The sequence below is a fragment of the Callorhinus ursinus genome, unplaced genomic scaffold (genome assembly GCF_003265705.2).
Source record: "Callorhinus ursinus isolate GAN/ISIS: 27379988/994484 unplaced genomic scaffold, GSC_fseal_2.0 scaffold10, whole genome shotgun sequence".
NCBI classification, from domain to species: Eukaryota; Metazoa; Chordata; class Mammalia; order Carnivora; family Otariidae; genus Callorhinus; species Callorhinus ursinus.
Window position 1 is genome coordinate 48,531,620 of NW_027397072.1, and position 14,868 is coordinate 48,546,487.

General features: G+C 46.9%; 1 pseudogene; it reads right to left on the reverse strand.

The window, feature by feature from the left end:
* Window positions 1–965: 965 nt before the first annotated feature.
* Window positions 966–14,244, reverse strand: LOC112821312 (large ribosomal subunit protein uL1 pseudogene; annotated as a pseudogene).
* Between the last annotated feature and the right edge of the window lie 624 nt (window positions 14,245–14,868).

Consider the following 14,868-nt stretch of genomic DNA (forward strand, 5'->3'; position numbering starts at 1 on the left):
CTCCTCCCTCTTGCTTACCCTGGGTCAACCAACCAAGACTTGGTCTTGTTGGTTTTACTTCATAAATATTCCTCATACCCATGCCCTCCTCTGGATCCTTTGCCACTGCTCTGGCTTAAGGCTTCATCATTTCTTCAGTAGATTTGCATTTGCTTCCTTACTGATCTCTCTTCCAAGGGTTTTCAAAGCAGAAAAGGCTATTGGCATTTTGGGAAGGACAGCTGTGCATTTGTGTGAAATGGTTCCGGCTCTCTATGACTTTTAGCTTGCATGTATGACATGTCAGTGCCCCCTGGTTGTAAGAACTGATCTCTCCTCCCACAGATGATGCTAGAAAGGAGTTTAATGCTGGTCAGAGAGACCGAGGGATATCAAGGGGGAAAGTGGAACCACAGGAACCAGTAGGGGTGACCTGAGAGAAATCTGGAGGTGAGATCCTGTGCCCCGAGGGGCCTTTTATACCCTCCTAGGGTAGGAATATGGCTCCTCCGAGGACCTTACATGCAGCAGACATCACATCTCTGCCTGTCCTCCTTCAATTGTATCTTCAGTCTCCTCCTAGACCGCTTCTTATTCTATATATTACCCCCAGGAGACTGATTTTACTTGCAAGCCCCAAATGTCATGTAAATGCCAACTTCTCCCGACCTTGTGTCTCTAGCCAAGATATCTCTTCTGACCTTGGAATTGAGTATATGAAAAAGATGGCTATTCATATCAATTTTAAAAGACTGTATCAATATCTTGTTATATAAACTACTCAACAACAAATTGTGTCTATGGGAAAAGGTTGAAATAGATCCTTAACCAATTATGGAAATATGCTCTTGAGGGTTAAAGAAATTAATAGAAAAATTATGAAGTCATAGAAGAAAATATGAAAGGCACATACCTTTTGATGGTTCCAGTTTTTTTTTTTTTTTTTTTTTTAAAAGGGGAGCCATGGGGTTTTTTGAAATGTGTTCTTAGTACAGGCTCTGGGGCTTGCCCATGGTGCTCTTGATGTATAAAGCCCGGACGTTCTGCCAATTCTTCTTGAGCAAGGACACCAGGAAATTGACTGCTAAGTGGATGTTGTACACAAGCTCATCATCTGTCATCTTCACATGGCCAACAGCCACTGCCAGACACAGCACCTTCTTCATCTGGAATTTGATGGTGGACTTAACTTCATCCACTTTGGCCACCATGTTTTCATTGTGGGTCAGCAAGGAAGGGAACTTGCCAGCCTTATTCAGGCCTGGGCCCAGGATTCGTGGAATCTGCTTGATCAGAGATTCTGAGGCCAAAAAGGCGTCATACTTCTTGGCCAACTTCTTAACTAATTTCTTATTCTTGTTGAGTTTCTTCAGCGCCTCAATATCCATGTGGGGAATACCCACTGCCTTGGCCTCATCACAGTGCTGCTGATCCCCCAAAACACATACGGAGAACTTGGGGCGGGGAGTGGACTTAAGCCTGACGGTGCCCGAGAAGCGTTTGTCCTTCCGAGGGTCATAGTTCTTCAGACTGATCTGCAGCTCCACCGTCTCCAAAAACTTCCGGCGCTTGCGCTGGTTCCCGTGCAGGACTTCCCGCACCGCCTCGTACAGGGTGTCGCGGGAGACTTTGCTGCTCAAGGTTCTTCGCGCCGCAGTAACCGGAAAAGAGGGAATTGCGTTCGCGCATGCGCTCAAATAATCTTGATGGTTCCAGTTTAAGATGGCGACATAGGAAGATCCTGAATTCACTTCCTCCCACAGACATACCGAGTCCACAGCTGTGTATGAAAAGAATTTCCTCTGAAGATAACGAAAAGGCTAGTTGAACAATGACTACATATTGGGCAAACGAGAAGAAAATCACCTCAAAGAGGGGAGGGGAGGACACAATCTTGCCGTGAACCTTACCCCTCCCCGTCCCCCCGCCCCCCGTGCGGCGACCGGCAACCAGCAGGGAACTCCAAGTCTGGAGCTTCTCCTTGAGGAGAGAAGTGTTCCGACCCCACATCAGCACCCTAAGTATCAAGACCTGCATCTGAGAGATGAGCCCTCAGACATCTAGCTTTGAAACCAACAGAGCTTGTGTGCCTGGGAGGCGCAAGATTAGAGATCTGATGCTCGGCTCTTAAATGGCCCGTAGGCTGAGACTCACCACCCTGGCGCCCAGGGCAGAGGCAATGATAGTGCCCAGACTTTAAGTGAAAGCGGCCCACTGGCTTATATTAAAGTCTCAGTCCGAGTACAGACATTTAATCTAACACACACACCGAAGAGCCTGCTGGAACACTCTCCTGGGCCAGACACTTGGGGGGGTGCCATCCTCATGCTCTCCCTCTGCCTTTCTCTAGCCAAGTAGGGGTGGCAGAATGGGTGAAGGGGGTCAAAAGGTACAGATGTCCAGCTATATATATATATATATATGTATATGTATATATGTATATATAGTATTTATATATATGGTATTTAAAAGTATTAAGGTATTATGTATAAAAGTTATTTAAAATCCTCATAACAAAAATGAAAAAAGCTTGAAAAAGGTCGAGAAACCTATATTGATAACTTCTGAAGAACACGAGATGCCATAAACAAAATTAAAGACTGAGTAGGACTAATACCCAGAATATATAAAGAACTAAATATGAAAAAGAAAAACATGCAATTGAATATTGAACTATATGAAACACATTAATAGGCATTCACGGCAGAAAATAACATGAATGACTGTGAAACATGAAAACAATTTTCATCTAGTTAGTAATCAGGGGAATTAAAATGAGAGCAACAGTAAGATTATTTCCTCTCTTGGGTTGCCTGGCTGGCTCAGTTGGTAGAGCATGTGACTCTTGATCTCAGGAAAGTGAATTCAAGCCTACATTGGGCGTGAATCTTTAAAAAAAAAAAAAAAGATTCTTTCCTCTCTGGATTGAAAGAGAGAACAGGAGTGAAGACAAGATATTAACCCACACACTGCTAACGGTATACAATTTCAGTCTGAATTGAAAGGAAAGTTGGCAGTATCTCAGAACTTAAAGTATACATATTCTTTGACTCAATAATTTCACTTCTTATGTACTCCCCCCAAAAAGTCACAAATATGCACAACATACAAGAATGTTTATTGCAGTGCTGCTTGTCAGCAACGAATTGAAAGAAACCTGATGGCCAAATATAATACGGCACATCAATGGCTAAATATACTATGGTTTGTTCTATCTTAAGATACTATATACATAGATTAGAAAAATAATTACATACATATGTGCTCACGTGGACATTCAGTGAGAAGATATAAGTTCAAAAACAAAACTGTATCAATACCTTGTTATATAAAAATAAGCAGAAAAGCAATGTCTTGCCTGATAAAGCAAATTTTTGGTATAGCATGAGAAGTCGTGAAGGAATTAAACCTTTAATTTACATTTTTGAGAATTTTGCTACAAAATACACCCTTAGTACTGCCCTAAGAAAATTGGAATAAAGGAATATACCAGATATTACGTTTTTCCTTTAATGAAAAGGGAAGGGAACAAACCAAGAGAATGAAGAGCAAAATGCAAGCAATTCTGTAGGAACGGAATCCATCAGCTTGGGTTCCTGCCCTCCTCCTTCCTCACGCAAAAGAACAACCAGCAACTGCAATCACTAGCCCCACCAGGGGGCACCACTGGCCAACTCCACACTCAGCGGACAGCCAGCGTGGCAGCCCATTCTTGGGGTTTCTGATGCCCCACACTGATCAGATACACTTCTCTGATAACATACTACATACATGGTGCCTGAAGGTGTAGTCCTAAGCATCTGCCATTTGCCTCTGTTGGGACTAGAAAGTCTATTCCTATGTTGTTGATGGGGAGATTTCTCCCACTCTGCATCCCCAACACCATTTAGAAAAATATATTTATTACAACTGCATTCTGCAATTTTTTTTAAGATTTTATTTATTTACTTGACAGAGAGAGAGCGAGCACAAGCAGGGGGAGCGGGAGAGGGAGAAGCAGGCTCCCCCCCGCCCCCGAGTAGGGAGCCCGATGCAGGACTTGATCCCAGGACACTGGGATCAGGACCTGAGCCGAAGGCAGACGTTTAACTGATTGAGCCACCCAGGCGCTCTTTGACTCAGTTATTTCTTAAAGAAACTTTAAGTCATAAAGTACCTACTTAGCATAATACCACCCAAGTACCAGCCAGAAGCCATTATCATCCAACTGCTACCAGAGCCCTAACTCGGCAGCAGCTCATCACACCAGAACCAGCTTCCCAGCTGCTGGGGGGCTCCTCCTCTCTGTGGGGAGGAAATACTAGAAAGTCGATGTTACCTCCACTAGAGAAAACTGGGTATGGCTTACGTGTAGATTTTAGGTTATTTCTAATCCTCCTTTGTGGCAGGGGTTCGGTGTCTGTGGAGATTCTTCATGATCAGAACAGCACAAAGTACACAGTCTCATTGTGTTTCTTAGACATTCAAGTGGAGGTAGCGAGTTGGCGGTTGATATTAGTCTCAGCAACAGTGAGATGATCTGAACTAGAGATAAGGTCCACTTCTGCGGAAATACAAATAAACATAACTATTCGAATCATATTTTGAGATATTTTTTCCCTCTTGCATATTTCCTTTTTAAATTTTCTGAATCGTACCCCCAACCACCTCGGACCAAGAAGTTGGGCCAGTTTAAGTTGATTGTCTCAGGGGCGAGCACATTAGTGGAAAACAGCGTGCCAGTCTCTGGCTAACTCCCAAGCTCACCAAGGAGATTAAGTGAGATTCCTCTGAGGGTATCTCAGTATCACAACAGAGTCTAAAAGCAGAATGAAGAGTTCCCTTGGGTGGGGGTGGAGGGGGAGCTAGGAGGAAGTCTGGTGTTGGAGTCTGAAGAGTTAAGAAATTTCCAGAAAGGAATGGCCATAGCCTCCCAGTGGTTCCCGAGGCCTGAGGCCCAGAGGATCCATGGGTCCTGAAGAGAGGGCTCGTGCATGACGTTATCTGGGCAGAGTTCTTGGGTGAGTGGGGGGAGTAAAGCGTGATAAGACTCCAGAGAGATCTTAGGGGACCTGTGGCCACTGAGCAGGCAGGGATTCCTGGGCGGAGGGGGTGGAATCGATGGTTAATTCTCTACACCTGCCAAGAGAAGGCAGACCCCAGTGAGGAGGGGCAGGGATGGACTGGAATATATTGGGATTAAATTTCTGCTCTTCCTATGGATCAGCAGCGCTGCTGGTGGAGGGGGGCTCCAAAAAGAAACTGAGTTAAAGCTACATGAAGCTATATCTCTTGTATATGAATCTGAAGACTAACACTCCTCCTTCATAGGTCTTGTTTTCTTATCAATGCTTCACCGTCATGCTAACCTACCGGGAGACTCCTGGAAACATTTATGCTTATTCCATCATGAGATGGTCACATGACTCCATTGTTTTCTGAATGAGGTCTGGAAGAAGAATTATAGTTGTGGAAGGAAACAACACACTCAGTTTAAAACTATGAGCAGCAGGAGAGACGGGGCATGGGGGTTGACTGCACTGAAAGTATCACACATCCACGCCCACATTCTGCTTCAGTACCACGTAGAGAATCCCCCAGGGCACCACAGAAGCCTTTCTCTTTCTTCTCTACCAAGGATTTCCTGACCTTCCTTCTAGACTAAATTCAAATCTTACTTGCCCTATGAAACCCTGTACAAGCTCTAAGAAAAAAAAAATTAGCTCTTTTTCCTCTTTGCTTTTAGAGCATTCTTTTAAACTTGTGTTATGTTTTTTGTGCTTTATTGCTATTATTTGTTTCTATATTTGTCTTCCTCTACACAGTGTGTATAAGAGAAACACTTTGTGGTGTTTGGATTCGACTCAGTTAGATTCATGATGTTAATTAAAGTGTGCACATTGACTCATGAGTGGGTTTTGAAAACAGTAGATTGTGAGCAGTATATTTTTAAAATGGAGAAAAGAAGAGAAACCATCAAAGTGATCCAGACATTATAAGGATGAATAATGCCTCATGAAATTTGTTTCTATTATCTATTTGGATGTTCTGAGTCACAATAAAATGTTCTTCTTGAGGATAATTTAAAAAAAAATCAAACATTGGAGGCTCAGACATTTTGGGGTAGACCCTAGGAAGAAAGCAATAGCCAGAGATTCTGAATCTTTCAAACTATGAGGGGATCTACATCATACAGAGAGCAATGGGTCAATTGATACAAGTTCATAGTTTAAATGAGCAAATAAAATAACTATGGATCATGTTATGGAGGTCAACAAGCTATGTCTGTGAAGATAGTAAATATTTTAGGTTTTGTGGGCTATAAGGTGTCTGTCATAACTACTCAACTCTGCTATGGAAGGGGAAAAAACAGCCACAGAGAGTATGTAAATGAATATGACTGGATTCCAATAAAATTTGAATTTCATATATATTCAGGTATCAAAATATTCTTCTTTTGATTTTTTTCAACCGTTTAAGAATGTAATAGCCATTCTTAGCTAATGGTGTTTTAAAAATATACCTTATTAATAGAAAATTTGAGGTCTAATAAGGCCTACACATCAGGTGATTACCATTAACAAGATAGTTTGTTGCTCACAGTTCCCAAGAGGCAAGGGCCCACCATGCCATGGGCTGGGGGGGACACACAAGGAAGCATTAGGATCACTCTGGAGGAATGGGGGAAATTGCAGGCAAAAAGCCTTTACTGTGGTTTCTGTGGGAAGGACTGAGTAAGTCCAGGTAAGCAGGCTTAGGATTGGCTAGTTTGAATAATTTCAGCAGGTTCGAGGGCTTAGGGTCTGTCCCTGGTTATCTAGTACCCGGCCCTGGGGTGATGAGGGCAGGTGGATTGTGGCCTGGAGTGTGAGAGCCCAGTAAAGGGAGTGGTTGGGTTCGTGGGCTCTGGACCGGTTGGTTTATATTTGAAAAGTGCGCTCATTTGTTTACTGTCTCTAAGAATTGGCTAACTCAGGGAAGGCCAGGCCCCGGGTGTCAGAGCATCAGAATACAGCAAATAAAAGACATGGTTACTACATATGGACCATATAAAAACAGGGGGCAGGCCAGGTTTGGCCTAGGGGTTGTGGTGGGTTGCCATCCCATGCGCTAAGAGCCCAAAGATAATGTTGAATGTCAAACATGCAGGTGTTGTGAAAAATAAATACTTCGTGATAAATTAATAAATGTAGTAAATCATGAAGCTTCTTGATTCTTGCCAGTGAACATGAAAGAAAGAAATTATAATTTATGACAAGAAACACCTGCATCCATTCAAACTTAAGGAAGACCTTATCCCATTTGGGCCTATGTATTCTGTTCACTCTGCTCCCGTAGTCCCCAGAACGTGAATATTCCCTGACCTGCTCTTTCCATCTTTACCAAGAAGAGCAATAGGCAGACAATGGAACTTGGAATTCTCAAAGTAGTTGTCAACACAGTTATATCTGCACAAGCCCTCTAGTAAAATATTAGTGAGATCTTTGTCATCTCGTTATTCTACCCAGACTGAATTAAAGTTTTTGGAGTTCATAATCTAATCATACCATCGTGAATTCCTTGAGGGCAAGGATGCTGTGTTCCTCCCCATTACTGTCTTGCTCAAGTCCTTTCGCGGGCTGCTCAGCACAGTTGGGAGAAAATCCCAAGGCCAACCCATGGCCGCTGCCTTCCCCGATCGGGCGCCTGCCCCAGCCTCTCGCTGCAGATGCGTCTCTTGGCAGGTGCCCCCCATCAGTAGCCAGGGGGGTGGGGGCCCTAGAGCCCAAAGGTGTCTGGCCTTTTATGTGCTCTTCCTTTCATCTACAGTTGCTCCCACCCCTTTCCCCGGCTCATTCCCTGTTCTGGGGGTCTTACCCTTCTCATCTCCATCGGGTGCCCTGCAAGTCCAAAGGCTTGAGACTGAGAAATCACAGCTGCCTCTTCCCTTCCTTCACGTGGCTGTTCCCACCTGTCTGTCCAGTCATCAGTCCTCTCACCTTCTGCCGTTGGTCTCTCCTGTTAGGCCTCAGGTCCTTAAGGGCGGAGGGCCTGGTACCAGGAGCTATGCCATAAACATTCACCCGGTGGATGGATGAGGGAGGAGCAAAAGTGAATGCATGGCAGCTTGAGGAAGAGGGAGCTCTGAGTGCAGGGTTGGGAGTGACCACGGTGTTCCGTGTATGGGCCCCAAAGACTCCCAGTGGCTTTGTAAACCTTCATTCATATTTGATAGCATTTGGGAGAGGCAGGAGCTCTGCTGGAAAAGAGCCTCATGCAGAAACTCTGCGAGGGAATTCTCAGCATGCCCAGGGAGAGAGGGAACTAGAGGGGACTTTAGGGCCTTTAAAGGATGATCATAAGCGTGCATATGGGGGGAGGCTGGGAGCCCTCAGTGATGCTCCTGCAGGAGTGGAGAGGGGAGACACGGAATCCTTGGTTAGTGGAGTCTGGCTAGGTTTTTACTACACATTGTGGACATTTTCCTCAACAATAACCTTTTGCCCTATTTACATCACTACCACCCATACATCAACTGATGGCTTTACCAGTCTATGTAATTGCTCTATTATCCTACTGGGAATTATGAATAAGTGAGAGTATTTACACTGGTTGGTGGATCTAGGATTCCCCCTTCTCTCTCCCTTATTTCCAGTATATTCTATAATATGTATGTGTTCATTTCGTAATGGAATAAGAAACGAAGGCACAGTCCATACCTGGCTCTTCTCCCCATCATGTGCTCTTTGCGTAGTGTGGCTCCATAGCTATAAGGTAGCTCCAGAGCCACAGTGCTAGGGTTTATATGCTGTGCTTTGTGACTTTGGGCACCTCACCTAACCTCTCTGGCCTTCAGTTTCCTCCTATGGAAAATGGGGATAACAATAGCACCCATCTCCTATAACTGTTATGAAGGTTCAGTGAGCAAATGTATGTACAATATTCAGAATGGTGTCTGCAATACAGTAAGGCCAAAGTCAGTGCTAACTATCACTACTATTTATATATGACGTTAATACTTAAAAAGAAAAATAGTGAGCCTAACAACCCGAAATGGTTATAAAAATCTCTTTACAGGGGAGCCTGGGTGGTTCAGTCGGCTGGGCGTGTGACTCTTGATTTTAGCTCAGGTCATGATCTCAAGGTTGTGGGATCATTGAGCCCCGAGTTGGGCTCCATGCTCAGCGGGGAGTCTGCTTGTCCCTCTTCCTCTGCAACCCCCCATTCTCTCTCTTTCTCTCTCTCTCAAATGAATAAATAAAATCTTTTTTAAAAAGCCTATTACAGTGTTATGTTGACTTATGACACAGGTTAGAAGACTTTCCATTCAAAATAACAAAAATTAAATAGTTGTGTTGCTCTAAAACCCTAGTCTAGCTATGGGAAGAACCCAGTTCTACAAACCATGTCCTTCCCGGCTCTGGAAGGCCGAATTTGGCTCTGGTTAGACTGCCCTCTGGTGGAGACCTTGCAGGAGGGCTGGAGGCTAAGGGACCATTATATTCTCACTTAACACAACAAAACAAAAACACGTGCACACAATTCCCCTCCACTGCTTGGACAAAGTGATTTTTTAATGGAACTCTCTGTCTCATTAGCCAACAGTCTACAGCATGGGCTGGAAGTAGATATGCTGTGGTGTGGACTCTGGGCTCTGGTTGTTGAATATGCTCTCCTTGTGAGGTCTACTGATCTCTACCATGCTCTTCGGTGCACAAAGCATTGGTTCAATCCTTACAGCAACTCTTGGGATGGGCACGTTGATCCCCATTTTAACGATGAGAACACTGAGATTTATAGAAAAGCAATGACGTGCCCAACATCACACATCAGTGTATTGGGTCATCCATTATTCAATATGCCAAGTAGACCCAGGGACCAGGAGCTGAATAATCCCCTCACATGGGCTCCGAGTATGCTATGAAAAAATCATTATGTATAGTGGTGGCTGGGATGTAGGGGGTGGCCCAGGGGACTGGGGGAATGCTCAGAAATGGTATTTATACAGAGTTGGGCATGAAGAGTCCCCAGAAGTGGAGCAGTTGAGCTCAGTCTTGAAATAGGAGGGGCACCTTCCCAGGTGACAAAAGCTGGGGAATGTAGGCCTCCTGACCTTGTAAAATCTCCCTCATAATATAATGCCTTGTAATATGTGTATGATCCAGCATAAAACTAACTTGAATATATATTAAATCTTTTTGCTTTGATCAGTAAGTTTAAATTTTTTAAGTTTTTTTTTTTTTTTATCAGAGAGAGAGAAAGACAGAGAGCACAAGCAGGGGGAGCAACAGAGGGAGAGGGAGGAGCAGACTCCCTGCTGAGCAGGAAGCCTGATGAGGGACTCGATCCCAGGCCCCTGGGATCATGACCTGAGCCGAAGGCAGACGCTTAACCGATTGAGCCACCCAGGCATCCTAAGTTTAAATTTTTAAAATTATCACTCTTCCACAAGCAATTTGAGTTCATTACTAAAAATTCTGAACATTACAGAAACAAAAATAATAAATACTTTGACAGATTTCAGATCCTTTTTTTCTGCATAAAGAACCACGTATGTATCAACCCTAACAAGACATCAGGAACACTCTCCTGGGTCAACGAACATAGGTGTTCAACACAGTTTGAATGTTTGCAGAGTGTTAAACCCTGTGGTTGCACCACCATGTATTTGGTCGATACCCTGCTGGTGGACACCAGGGCCATTTACTGAACAGCTCTGAAACTAAGCCAAGCTGAGCTGGAGAATGGGGCCGAGATACAAGCAGCTGGGGACAAACCAGGTAAAAATTACTCAGCGACCCACCCCTGCCTTTCTTGTAAGTTATTTGCCTTAGATGGAGCTGCAATTCTGAAAGCTAATCTGGGTGTTTTGCAAGAAGAACAAATAAGCAGAAGTACCCTTTGGAGCCTTAAAAGTTGACATGGGTTGTGTGCAGTAAAGTCTCAGAGACTGGCTGAAATGGCCTCTGGGTGCAGGTGGACGTGGGGAAACAGCAGACTTTTCATCTTCCTGAGGATGCGTTCGTTATGGGCGGAGATTTTGAAATGCAATACAACCCTGTAAACACACACACACACACACACACACACACACACACACACAAGATTCCCTTGTCACCTTATCTTGTTTTGAAAATGGAATTCGTGTCCACAAAAGTGAGGTGTGCTTCTCTCGTAATGAAACCTTACAAGATTCTCTGAGTTCCAATACGGACAGGAGTATTTGAATGGCGTGTCCTTGAACTCAATACACCTTGGCTACTTCTTCCCTTTCTTCCCCTCTCTTCACCCTCTCCTAGTTTTTCGAATACCAACTTTGTGCCAGGTGTTGCAGGCACTGGGGATACGTAACGGCAATGTGCAGAGCTGACCTGTGGGGACCTTATTCACAGCCCCTGGCGCAGTCGACAAATCTACAAATGCACATGTGAGGGCAACATGTGTAGGTCTGAGGGAAGCACGTATGATTCTATCTACAGAGGTCAAAGAGGTTCCCAGAGCAGCTGACGTTTGAGCTGCATCTTGCCAGGAAACAAGGGGGAAATGCTTGTGCAAAGGCACCAAGGGTGAAATCATTAGTCCTACGTGTGCAGAGAGAAGTACAAGGCGCCCGGAGTGCTGGGAGCCTGTCAGAGGCTGGAGAGGGACCAGGGCTTTCCGTGGCATGGAGGCAGACAGGTTTTCTGCCACACACGATGAGGAGGCACGAAAGGGCTCTTAGTGAAGAAATTACAATATGCGATCGGTCATGATCTTTCTTGGTTCCTTGCCTTCAAGCATCATCCACTCTGAAATGGCCCTCCCAACCCTATCTTCCTTTTCTCTGGCTAACTCTGATCATCCTACACGTTTCAGCTCAAATGTCCCTTCCTCCAAGAGTCTTTACCAGAGACATCCCTTCTAGTTCTGACACTGCTACTCAGTCTCCACCTCATGACCTGTCATGATGGGCCTCTGTCACCTGTAAAATGAGGATCACAACATGGTCTCACTTCTAGGCAGGGGCAGGATGTAAGGAGCCGAGGGGACAGGGACTGCAGAGGATGGTCACTGCTGATTAATCTGTCCCTGGGACAGTAGCAGGGAGGTGACTGTGGAGCCAGGTCAGGGTCCTGAGAAGACTGGATGCTGGATGGGGGTAGGGGTGGGGCACTCATGGGCAGAGGAGGGATGGGAGTTGTCGGGGGAGGAGGTGGTACCTTGCAGATGGTTTGGGGACGGTGGTGGGGCAGAGAGAGCTGAGAACAGCTGTGACAGGGAGAAGCGGGAAAGTTCAGGCCCAGAACTGCCACTTGGGCCTCCTCCCCTGAAGAGCATTACCAGGCTTGGGGCAGCCCCCGGAGGAGCTGGGCAGAGCCTCACGGGCAGGCCATCAGCATGGTGTCCTCAGTGAAGAGACGGAGAGAGAGCGAGAGAGTGAGAGAGCCTCAGGGATCTCTGAACTCGAGGGCACCCAGGCTGCAGTGATGCCCAGTCATTGGACCACTTCCTGTTCCCACTACGTGTCCCAGTGGAGGCACTAGACTCTGACAGGACTGGGGGGCTCTCGAGGGTAGAAGTTCTAGCTCCGCAGCAGGGCGTGGTGCAGAGAGAGTGCCCGGTAAAGATTTGTTTCATATCTTGTAACCTCTATGTTGAACAAACCCAAGTGGGACATCATCAAAATACATTTTTATTTTTGTTCTTCCATCCTTTTAAAATGTGCCTAGGACCCTTGACTTCTCTGTTCTCACTCAGGCAGTAATTGTCTTGCAGTCACTGGGTTGTGAATAGTCTCACTCAAATAATTAGAAAGGCTAGTTTGTGTGATAATAATAATAATAATAAAAATCAGACTGGAACTTAGCATTCAGTCTTGCCCCCTCCTCCTAGCTGTAAGGGATGGTTGGTGAAAACCTGCTGTGTGAGTGGCCGGTGGTCAGCTTCTCACCTTCTCAGCTCCTGTCGCCACTACTTGCTAGTGAAGGCTGGCAATCGGTGGGGTGCGAGGTAATCAGGGGTCAAGACAGGGTCTTGGTGGGACTGTGGCTGGGGGGAGCCTCGTCAGGAGCCAGCTATCTGAAGCTAAGGCTCTCACTTGTCCTGCCTTCATGCGCTCTTCAGAGACCCCCCTGTGGCTCCCTGTGGCCACAGCCCCTGTGACGTGGGTGGTGTGTTCCTGTCTCTTTGAATGTCATTCCCCTGAGCCCCTGGTCCGCTGGTGGCCCACTGTGCATGGCATCTCACTGTTGGGGACCCCTCGGCCTCCCAGGCTCTGCTCTCCCGCAGAGCTTGAAACCCTGCTGGCCAGGCTCTTCGGGGCCTGGGAAACACTGGCAGGTCCTCACGGACGAGTCCTGGGGAAGCAGCCCCGTCCTGTGCAGGCTCTCCTTCCCAACCTGCTGCCCAGGCTGCCTCAGCTCTCAGAGACCTTACTGCACCCCCCAGTCTGTGGGAACACAGCAGGGATGGCCCGCTGCAGCCATGGAAGGCCCCTGGTCAGGCTTGAGGGGAGGAGGCTGCCCACCCCCAACACTCTTTGAAAAGGACACGGGCTCTTGGCCACAGTGCCCTGCAAAGAAATCTCTTCACAGAGCCTCCCCTCCTCGTCGGACATGCACAGACCCTTCCGTCTCCTCAACTAGGGGACGGGCCTCAGGGATCACAGAACCTGCTGGAGGAGGTTTCCTCTGGGAATTCTAGATATGGGGAGCTGGCTCACACCCAACTCCGTGGGGCCCGGTGAGACGAGACCCGTCTGCCAGATCTGCTACATTGCGGCTGAGAAAACCCGGACGGGTGGAACGTCAAGTTCAGCCACTCTGAGTTCACTGCTCCTTTGTTCTGGCCCTCCTCCCTCACTAAATGTCTGTTCTGAGAGTCGGAAACCCGCAACCAGCGGGGGACTGGACAGCCCTAACATCTAAGCAGTCTTTATTACATTCAGTTTGGATCGCCTTTAAGTCATCAATTTTTTGGTGAGGCCATTGGCTGGGACTAAATTCAGCAGAGGATGGAAGTGGCTAAGATTGCTCCACAAACTTGCTGTGTAAATGTGGGCCTATCGCTCTCGTAATTCCACTGAATGGCAAGTAACCTGTACCTACAGGTTACTTGCAGAAAATCAGCATCTCCTTGAGGTTAGCAGAAAATCAGCAGCTCCCTGAGGTTCGCCCGTCTCGCTTGTCTCAGATGGTCGGAGAAGGTCCTGGTGGGCGCGGGACAGCCCTGGGATCCGCCCCGGCCGCCGCTGCCGCTGCCCGGCGCTGCCACACGGTGGCGCCGTCGAGAGACTCGCAGCCTCCACAAAGCGGCTTTTGTCCGCATCTCCGCGTCGCCGCTCAGCCTCTCCCAGGGGGGGGTGACCCCATTCCCTCAGCCGTAACCTCAGCCGGGGGTGACCCCCGCTCGAGCTCACGAGGTTGCAGCTCAGCTGAGTTCTGCCTCCAGTGTTTTTTCACAGCCGCCGTCCAGGTGCCCGCTGGGCGCAGGAGCCCCCAGGGCCGCACAAGCTCCCGAATCCCAGCGAGCCTTTGTTTTCCACTCCCAACACAAAGCGCGCCGTTATCACCTCCCCGTCTGGACAGGGGGCTCCTGGCATCCATCTAGGCTTCTGAGAAAAAGACCCTCGGTGACTCATTAAGGGAGTCCAGGATGCCCTAGCTCTCTCTGCCCCTTCCCTTCACCTCTGCTTAACAGCCCATGAGGGCCAAGTGGGTTTTCTGTCTGAGTCTACAGGCCAAGAAGTTGGTACTTTTCTCAGGAAAGCAAAGGACTACAAGTGTAATCTTTTAATCCTTCCCAGGCACCCCTCTTGTAAGACACTCTGCCTCAAAGTAAAACTGTCTAACATGCTTTAAGATCTAGAACAGTCTGCGGCCCTGACCTTCAGAGCAGACCTCTGGGAGCACATTTGAAATTGGTGCAGCAGTCAACCTCTCGCCCTTAAGG